Source organism: Sinocyclocheilus rhinocerous, unplaced genomic scaffold (assembly GCF_001515625.1).
Source record: "Sinocyclocheilus rhinocerous isolate Xijiao unplaced genomic scaffold, SAMN03320098_v1.1 scaffold1730, whole genome shotgun sequence".
In the NCBI taxonomy this organism is placed as follows: Eukaryota; Metazoa; Chordata; class Actinopteri; order Cypriniformes; family Cyprinidae; genus Sinocyclocheilus; species Sinocyclocheilus rhinocerous.
In genome coordinates, this window is record NW_015634043.1 from 644,396 (window position 1) to 655,176 (window position 10,781).

General features: G+C 37.3%; 1 protein-coding gene across 1 annotated transcript in view; it reads left to right on the forward strand.

The window, feature by feature from the left end:
- Positions 1-10,781, forward strand: part of LOC107745334 (tubulin polyglutamylase TTLL7-like) — a 109,475-nt gene continuing 98,694 nt past the window's right edge. The window contains exon 1 of the mRNA XM_016559201.1: positions 1-148. The gene's annotated coding sequence lies outside the window, so the exon portion shown is untranslated. The remainder of the gene's footprint in view (positions 149-10,781) is intronic.

Here is a 10,781-nt window from a genome sequence, read left to right on the forward strand (position 1 = left end):
AACACACAGAGCAGATTGAGGGATTTCATTTAAAGCCAAACCTAATATAATATGCATTACGGCCAAAAATAATACTTATACACAAAGAGACAGAAAAGAAAGAGCAACAGCGACAGCATCGCAGACAGAGGCTGGAGCCTGTGTATAGGTAATTCACTCAAAACCTTCTCATTTTTATCATCATTGATCTGATCACTGCTGTTACATAGTTTATGCAAAATAATAACAATGTTACTGACAAATAATTATTCAATGGCTTGAGTTCAGTGGCTGTAAGCCATCAGGATGTCTTGTGTGTCAGGATGCGGCGCATCTCTCATCGCATCCGCATCTGCCTTTTATAATTAATGATTATTTGTCACTTTAATAACATGCACCATAACCTAAGCATTATTTATAAGTTTGTAATTTTCGATGTGTAGTTTAGTTGAAGAGCTTCATAAATCCTGGCAATGCAGCACTGGTGTTTTATTATCATCTGGGCCTCCTTGCAGCAGGGGGTCTTGCAGGGAATTCAGTGGCAAATGAATCACATGACAGCGCAAAGTAACCTGTTTTAACTGTGAGTTATTATGAAGACAGGAAAATGAGAATTAAAGGAGAAAAGCAGGTGTTTGGATGCCGATCTGGACTTAAATACGGCCTATACAAAGGCCAGCACTTCCATCACATACAGTAGTGATCATGAATTAACTGGTGCACACACAAGAGCCAGATCAGCAAAAACCAGGAACAGGATGTATCTATGTATCTGTACATTTATCCACCCCATGCCACAGGATCTATTCTTCTTAGCAGTACACCTCATATAACATTTGGGGGCCATGAGTTTTGTGCTGTAACAGACCAGTGATTCAAGTAGATTACATCACTGAATTCCTCTGTTGATGGGAGAGAATGGTTTCTGGGATGGATTGATGTTGTTTGCGCATTGGTTCACTATTTCAATAATTTTTTTTTTTTCATGGATTGTTCAGAGTAGGAGCTTTGGAGATTTCTGGTGCACTTTTTTCTCGCATGCTGTAAGTAAAACTGGGGTGGTTATTATGTTGCCAAGGAGACATATAGGCCTGTGTCTAAGAGCTGTTCCTAATTTTAGAAACGTACACACAACTTAACACCCTACGCTTAGTGTGACTTCACACATATACTTTATCAGGGGTTTTAGTCTTTTCTCATTGCTTAATCCATGAAAAAGTAGGCTTAGCTATTTTTCATTACCAGTGCCAGAAAACTGGAACAATTATACCTTACAGTTGTCGTGCAATTGGCATACAGGTTTGGAACTGCGTCAGGGTGAGTAAATTATACTAACATTTTTGGGTGACTATCCATTTATGGGTAATTTAAGGTACTAATTTACACCCTTTAGGGGTAGAAGGAGCACAAAGGGTGCTGCCCAAGTGACAAGCTACAATTTTTGTAATGGAAATCTTGGAATAGGCAGTTCAAGCAGTCATTATTGGTTATTTTGGTAATCGACAAATTATTTGGATGATTAATTAAGTAACCTTTTTTTAAGCATCAATAGTAAATCATTAAGGGTTTTATTGAATAATTTGTTCTTTTATGTTTCCAAACTGTTGAAATACATAATGTAATAGTATATGGGTGCATATATAATCCTGTTCTGTATTGGAAGAGAGACAGATATGCAGTAAAAATGCATTAACATCACCCAAATTAGTCGAGTCATAATTTTAATTGTGACTTAAAAAAACATTATTCACACATTTTAATTAATTTCTAATTTCTAATAATTTATGAACTGTTTAATAAAAATAATAATTATTTTATTTTATAGTACAACTGTAAAATTGCAATAATTAAGCGTTAGCGTTAGTTCTGGCAGGTCACGTGAGTCAAGCTTGCATCAGCTGATTCTCAGCTGATCACATCTACCTATAGGAATACGACACCTATCGCGGCATTCCTATATAAGCTCTATTCAGTATTATTCAGCAGCTTTTCAGCCTGCTCCGGAGCAAATTACCCTCCTCCATCCCCAGCTCCTCCTTTCGCCACAGTCAGGACTTGGCTTTCTGATATTCCTTGCTAATCAGACTCCTTTATCTTTAATAAAGGGTTACACTTAAATATCATTAAGTACATTAATGATATCTGCCTTGTTCTGTTCTGTTAACCCTAGGGGGGTTATTATTGCTGCTCTCCCTGCTCATTCATGACAGGCTGCATGGATGGGCAGGGAGGTTTTTGCCCAGAACAGAACCATACCGCCAAACCAAACTTTATGCTAAGTATCTATCATTTTGACGATAGTGGTCCTGACAGAACTAATATTTATGTCTTCTCCTCTGTTGGTAACAGGTTTATAAACGCTTCTCAATACAAATGTGGCAAAATAAGTTATAAGCATCTCAAACTCACAGCTCATGCAGAAATTGAGTTCATAATAAGTAGAATTTTCTATGAACCGAGCCGCTCTGAGATCCAGCAAGTATATTTAATAAAATTGCAGCCTTTGTTATTTGATAATCACACTAAGCCATATCATGATTCGATCATGATTTGATATATCATGCAGACCATATGCAAAAAAACTAAACAAAAACAAGACCATACAAACAAAAAGGCCGTACTCTTTTTCCATTCCAGTTTAAGAATGAGCTTGTTATTAGAGTATTGAGATGTTGTCTCAGATGCATACAGAATCTTGATTTGTGAGGTACTTTTTATGAATGATTAACAGAAGTGTCATTAAATCCCTTTTTCTTTAACTCACATGCCATGGTTTTTGATTTCCTGATTTGAAGGAATTTCCTGAAATTCCTTCAAATTTAAGGAGCAAGTTTGGTTGATATGCTGTCTGAATGGAGGCACAGATGACAATTAGTTGTCACATACTAGTGTTGTCAAAAGACCCGGTATTTCGGTACCAAGTCGGTACTAAAAAAATGAAAACGTTACGGTACCATGTTTTCTTAAGTACCGGTGGTACCGAGTACCCGGTCAACCCGGTTCTTGATGCGCTATCCGAAAGCTATCCTCTTCCAGTGTTGCCAAGTCCGCGTTTTCAGATTTATCCACTCTGGGATCCGGTTTCAAAAAATATCGGTTTCACTCTCCCAAAACGCCGGATCCGTCTGGACGAAACGCCTATACGATACAAAATTTATGCGTATACAGCTAAACGCGTCTCCGTGTGGACGGGGCCTGAGTTGTGTTTTTTCCTGTTCCTGATGTCCTGCCTTTTGTTCCTTTGACCTAGTTTTCCTGAGTTGCCCTGATTAGTCATTCCGTTCACCTGTGTTCATTCAATTATGTCATAAGTCTCTCTCTAATTTTTGTATAAATTCTCCCCATTTCTGTTCTGTTCTTGTTGGTTATTATTTTGGTGTACATGTTGTGCCACCTCAGCTCCTCGATTCCTTGTGTTTGCTGTGTGGATTATAATGAAAGACTTTATTGGATTACTCCTGCATCGTGCGCTTCCTTAGAGAGCACAGTACTGTGACAGTAAGCAATTCGCAAAAAGTTTTAATGAAACTATGATCAGATGTTGCGAGGAAGAAAAGCCTGGGAAAGTCTGGCACACAATTAAGGGATTTGGGTAAAGGTCAAGTTTAGTTCTGAGAAAGAGTGAACAATTTTTAAAAAAGCATCGATGATATGATCATGTTATCTTCTTGAGTGAAAAAAAAAAACTGTGGAAATAAGCAAAATTAAAGGGGGGGTTCACTGGTTTTTTTCTAGGCTTGATTGTGTTTATGGGGTGCAGTCTAACATGTTAATGCTTCGTTTTTAAAAAAACACATTATTTTTCAGATAATTTACCTTTATTCCACACAGCTCTGTCCCTTCTCTGAGAAACGCGCTGATCATTTCCTGCTTTTATGAAGCTCCTCCCTCAGAAACAGGTGATGGGCTCTGATTGGTTAGCTAGCCCAGGGTGTTGTGATTGGCTAAACCGCCTCTAGTGCGTGTCTAAACGTCCCGCCCCTCACCTCAGCGGCATGTGCTCCGGTTGTATTGTAAACAACGGCGTCGTTAATATCGCTTATCAGTTTGAGCCCGATTGAGAAGCAGAGGATATTATTGAAGAGGATCGTGCAGAACCTGTGCAAGCACAGCTTTTAATGGTAGGCCTATGTTTTTTGTTTGTTGTTGTCTCATACTTTTAGATACGCTGTTATTTGTAAATGCTACTGCTTATGTTAGCTTTTAATATACGGTTTTATCCTGATTAAAGCTTTAATACAGTACGGTAACTGCACGCGCGTCCATGTTTAACTCTCCTCATAGCTATGTGAAAATAAGTGTATTATTGGAACTATATTAAGAACCGCTGCTTTATAACATTGATTTTGAAACTTGGGAATCCATTAGAATCGTTAGACGTCACAAATCATATATGAATAGATTTTTACATGCACCTCTAGTTTTCTCTTCCTCTTCTCTGAAGCAGCGCAGCATGGCCTCGTCCCCTTCGTTGCGTGTTCCCGGGGGCGGGGTTTATCAGGGTTTGTGACGTCACGAACCCGGGAAGTAACTCGTTGTAGTCCCTACCAGCCGTTTTTGTAGGCATTAAACTGCCAGAATTTTAAAAGACGGTATTTCCGTTTGCATTGAACTTTCAGCTTCGTAAATTTGCAGATATTGTTTAGGCTCAAACAGCAACATTACACACTAACTAACGTTAAAAAAGTGAAATCGCAATCAACCACCAACTAGTGGTTAATAAACTAGCAAACTAGTATTTACATAAGGTATATTTTACCTGGCCACTTGTTTGACTAGTAGAATGATTAGTTGTGCAAACCCTACTTTATATAATAAATATTTAAAAAATGTATTGCATACCATAATTTCACAAGGTTATGTGATTTTGTTCTCCTTTTTTCTTTTTCTTCTCAACAGCTCCCACTCACTGAAGTGGAGTAGTGACATAATATTATTCTTGTAACGGTTTCCAGCATTTCAGTGATAACTGTTGCACTTTGTGTATGCATTTCAAATGCACTTTTATTGTACGATGCTTGGCAGTGTTCAAAAAGCATTAAAAAAAACAACTTTCGAATTGATTCCCTCTTGTAAACTCAGAGATGTGGAGTCTGAAGTAAGTTTAACATTTTCCAAATTTAATTAGCATTAGTGACAGTGTTGAGAAATAGAGGATATGACTTTAATTTCAATTAGTAACCTCCCTGATTTCAGGCAGAATTACCAATTACCATATTATTACCATATACCACTCCTCGCTCACTGATATCAGAAACCCCGAAAATTTACGGCTAAAGTATTTAAGTATGTTTTCAAATATCACAGAAGTTCTGTTCATAACATATATTAAAAGAAAAATAAATAAAATACTAGAAGAGTAGTTTCAAAGTGGCTTATTGGAACTATAGTGTGCAAACTTTTTTTCCTATCACATGCACATGTTCGTCAACATTAAAAGGTATTATTGCTGCTTTTTGCAGTGCAGATTTTGTTTGTGAAGGATGAAAATAACAGTACGTTTTTGTCAGTTATTTTATCTACAGATCGCCGCATTTCTTACAGATTTTTTGAATTCGAAATCGGATACAGATGAAGTAGCACTATAAGATTTAATTTGTTTGAATGTGTTATTGAGAGAGCAATTGCGTGTGAATAAGTGTTGTACCTGTTTAAATCATGCTTTCACTGGAAAATATTCAGTATAGAATAGTGATGGGAAGTTCGGATCATTTTACCGACTCGGACCTTTGAGTCTCGTTCAGCAAAATGAACGAATCGTTCAAGAACGACCCAACACTAGTATAGAAGGAACAACAAATTGCTTGAGAGCTATAACTTGAGACTCATGTCCATTGCCGTCATCATAACCTTCACATTCTTTCTGATTTGAGTGATCCATCTGTATCAAGCTAGCTAAATATGTTTAACGTGACGTCTTGCTAAATATGCAGTTATATAATGGGCCGCTGGCAGTGAAAACCACGATGCTCCAACTTTTAAAAAATCCACTCCTCACTCTATTCAAAATAACACCGCTCCACTCCACACAGTTTGGAAAGAATCCTGCTAAGCAAGTTTGTTATAGTCAGTCAGTTTATAGTAAATTTGCAGATCAGAATAATGACATTTTGGTTTAATGGTTCAGACATAACTGTAACTCTGTCGCCCGCTTGAGTACTGAGGATTACCTGCAGACTAGTGCAAGAGCGCACATTTAAAGGGATAGTTCATACAAAAATGAAAATTCTGTCATGAATTATTCATCCTCATGTCGTTCCAAACCCATAAGAACTTTGTTCATCTTTGGAACACAAATTAAGATATTTTTGATGAAATCCGAGACCTTTCTGACCCTGCATAGACAGCAATGCAACTGAAATGTTCCCAGGCCCAGAAACGTAGTAAGGACATCGGTAAAATAGTCCATGTTACCAGACATGCGTCGTGGTACTCTCATTAATAGCGGCAGATGGTGCACGGAGGAGAAGAATTGTTGAAAAACGTCGCTATTTTTGTTTTCTTTGTGCACAAAATGTGTTCTCATATCGTCATAAAATTATGGTTTATTTTACAGATGTCCTCCTTACTACGTTTCTGGGCCTGGGAACATTTTAGTTGCGTTGCTTTCTATGGAGGGTCAGAAAGCTCTCGGATTTCATCAAAAATATCTTAATTTGCGTTCTGAAGATAAACAAAGGTCTTACGGGTTTGGAACAACACGAGGGTGAGTAATTAATGACAGAATTTTCATTTTTGGGTGAACTATCCCTTTAAATATGTTCTCATTACGTTACAATAATCATGTGGACAATTACTTATAAATATAACATTTTTTTATGAGACGGCACACCATCTCACAGCACAAGCACATGTCAGCACACTGCAACTGACTCTCATAAAACTCATTATGATCTTCTTTAAAGTGTTTAATGTGAAGCATGCTTTGAGTACACTGGGTTTACAATATTCTCACTGTAAGAATATCACCTCAACTGCATAGTTGCCTATATTATTCACAATTACACTTATCAAAACAAACTGATAAAAGCCATGCAAAACAAGTAAAACATGATAAAAGAGCACATCAAAAGTCATTGATGAAATAAATGTTTTATTTTACAGCATTTTTAGAAGAAAATACATTTAAACAATATTGTAAATGGGGATAATATCAAATACACAGTATATTAGATACACCTGCACAACCTGACATCATACAGAACTGCTGTGCGAATGTTGAAAAAGCTGAAAATTGGTAAGGATAACTGTGTGAAGAGTTTTGAAAAAGTGACCCAAGTATTTAAAACGGTGTCCTAGTGAGTGTAAAAAAATGTTAAAGGCAGAGTAAGTGATTTCGGGTAGCCAATGTTGATATTTGAAATCACCAAAACAAACACGCCCCTACCCCAAAAGGGTCTTGCCCCTATTTTGCTAGCTCCGCCCCACATATACGTAGCAACCCAGGCAACGATTAGTTCTGTGAAACAAAGCAAAACCAATGTTACACCGTGTCTACGGACGTGAGCGGCGCGGCAAGGAAACTGCTGCCGGGTTTTATTTATGACGTGCTGACACAAATTTCAAATGGTTTTCAACGGTCGTTTGATCGCGTCCAGCGTAGCAGACTTTAGCTGTTGTAGACACGATGTTACTCACCTATTGAGAAGAAACAAAGCAACCTCGACGTCCGATCGCAGGCCTCCGCTCCTTGAGTTCTCTCCAGCGCTGGAAAGCTGATCCGATATTTACACGGGTCCTACTTCTTGCCTTATCGTTCCGCAGACGTTTTCCTCTTTTGTTTTTTATCCGCCATCTCTATCTTACTGTCGCTCGGCTCGGCTAATGTCCGTCCCATGCACTGAAAGCTCTCCCCTCCACATCACGAGTAGACACGCCCCTTATTGCTGATTGGCTACAAGTTTGTTTTGCGATTCGGCCCGAATCAGTTTTCTAAAGTGTTTTTGAAAAATCACATACCCTGCCTTTAACTGAAAGAGAAGTTTGATAGTAATAGCATTAGTCCAAGACCATATTTTCAGGAGCATTTGGATTTGGCCTGGACTTGGACTTTGAATGAGCTGGTCTTGATTATTCATAGAAAATTTGTTCTTGGTCTGGTCTTGTCTGTGAAGTTATGAAGTGAAATATCCACTGAGTGGTGCTAAAGTGAACAAAACGTTCTCTAAAACAGATGAATGTGAAGCAGTATTATGCAATCTTGCACATATTGCAACTGTTCAGAAATAAAAGGTACACAAAACCCTACCTTAAACCTAAACGATAGGTTTAAAATAGAAAAGCAAAAGCAAATGTGAGCTAGAAAAAGAAATAGGGTGTGCTCTCTGACTCCCTCTACAGCTGAGAGAGGTGTTAGCAGGAAGTGATGCGACGTCTCGGAGGAAATAAATAGTTGAGTGGATTGTGGGTGGTGGAGCTGTCAGGGTGATGTATGATAGCAGGAGATTACTCAAGCACTCATTCATCAAACACACGCCTGCCTGTCATTGTGTGTAACAGATTGACTGTAGCTTCATAAATTGCCTGAACGTCTCTTTTAGCGACTGTTCTAATTGCATTAGTATTTCATAATTTGGAAATTGTATTGATAAAGCAGATGCTTTTTATGCAAATATTTCATTGCAGTGTTTTGCACTGAGCTAATTTCAGGAACTCAATGGTGACAGGATTTTCTTAGTAGTTCTGCAGTTTATGGGTCGTCCCTTTGTGGAGACCAAACTTTTGAAGGGTGAGTCAGAGCCCAGAGACTTAACCTTTCTGAATGAAGCGCTGAAGCAAATAAATGAACAACTTGGACATATGACATTTCATACGTAGTGTATTTACTTTCCCTTCAGTAAAGGGACTTTAGAGAGATAAAACAATGTTTAAGATTTATTAATCTGAAGAAAAGTCTGCAGCATCCAGTCACAACAAACTAATTAGTTAAAAAAAAAAAAACACTCTCAGAACCCTAAAATAAAACATTAATAATCGGTCTGATCAGTGATGGGGAAGATACTTTGAAATTGTAGCTTATTAAACTACAAGCTACTCATAATTTAAGGTTAAAACTACAGCTACAGTCAAGTTTGAAACTACACTGAAGCTACTTAAGAGGGCAATATCTTTATATTTACATATATAACTGTCCAATGATATAATTAATAATTAATCAATTAAACTAAATTGAAAACATAGTAATGAACAGCAGCATTTAATCCAATGTTTTACTATAAAAGATGTAAAAACCGATTGTGACTTGTCACTAGAATGAATCAGATGCTACAGTATGTATAGGTATGAGAAATATGGCATTTAATATCGTATCAGATTTAGGCTTTGATATTCATAGAGATGCTGAATCAAACATTCCATAACTCCATAACTAACTTTCTTGTTTTTGGGAACAAGAAATCATCGAATCAAACCAAAACATGAAATTATTCAAATTATAAATGAATATTAAGCCTGGTATACGTACAAAATAGCTTTAGAGAATAGAATAAAGTTTAAAATAAAAGACTCCAAACAATATTACATTCTAAAAATGACTGGATGAGTCACGTTTGAAGCTGTTGTAAATCAATGTAGGTGTAAATGGGATCAAAATGCTTTGTGATTTTTATCATGTCCAGGACAACATCAGAGGACCACACCAATCTAGCTGTGACTCAGATCTTGAAGTTTACTTTATACAGAATAAAACATTTAAATGGCATGTTTGCAGAGATATTACAATTTGGAAGCATATCTTGTGTGTGTTTGAATAAACAACTACAGCAAAGCACTTTACTACTATGTGATGTTTGTAGTCACAAAATCAGAGACCCTCTTCTCAAAATCCATTCACAAGTGGTCACGGGAGATGCATATGAGACACTGGTAATACAATTATTTATAGTTGGAATCTATAAATCAACCATTTTGTTTTGTTTTGTTCCTTGTTTGTGATCTGTTTATGTGTCTTTTATATGTCCATTTGTGTGGAATCAGTATGTGCAATGCACTTTACAAACACACCACCAGAAGTCAGCGTTGTATTATATTTTGCCATCTGGGTTGCCATAAAGTAACACTGAAAATAGCTGAACATTTAATTAAAACCAGGAACAAAATAAATTATAAATAAAATTATATTTAAAAAAAACAAAAAAACCTTGACAAAGAAAGCTAAATAAAGTAAAATTATTCTTTCCCACAAACAGATTAAAAATCTTTTCATGTACTGTGCACTAGAGCATTTCATGTACATGTATCCACATGGTATGTTTTTACCCAAAGTCACATCGCAATCAGCACAAGAGCACATACACATTTTAAAGATGTTTACATATTGTACTTTTTTGAATATTTTTTAATCTGTATACCCTCTCGTTGTGTAAAAAGGTACTGTAAATAATTTCTTAAAGGGGTCATATGATGCAATTTCAATTTTTCCTTTCTCTTTGGAGTGTTACAAGCTCTTGGTGCATAAAGAAGATCTGTAAAGTTGCAAAGACTAAAGTCTCAAATCCAAAGAGATATTCTTTATAAAAGTTAAGTCAGCCACGCCTACCTAAAACGGCTCGTTCTAACACGCCCCCACATGTCTACGTCACGATGTGGGAAGATTTGCATAACGCCGCCCAAATGTTCACGCAAAGAAAGAAGGCATAACTTTTATTCTCGCTGTAGTATTGTTGCCACCGCCGCCATGTCGTGAAGGCGCTGTGTGCTTCGTTATGAAAGCTGAGGAAATACTTCAACTTCGCGCTGTCGATCGCCGGATCAGCTTTCACCGTGGACGAAGCGGAGTCCAGCCCGGGGTCGTCACATGTGGT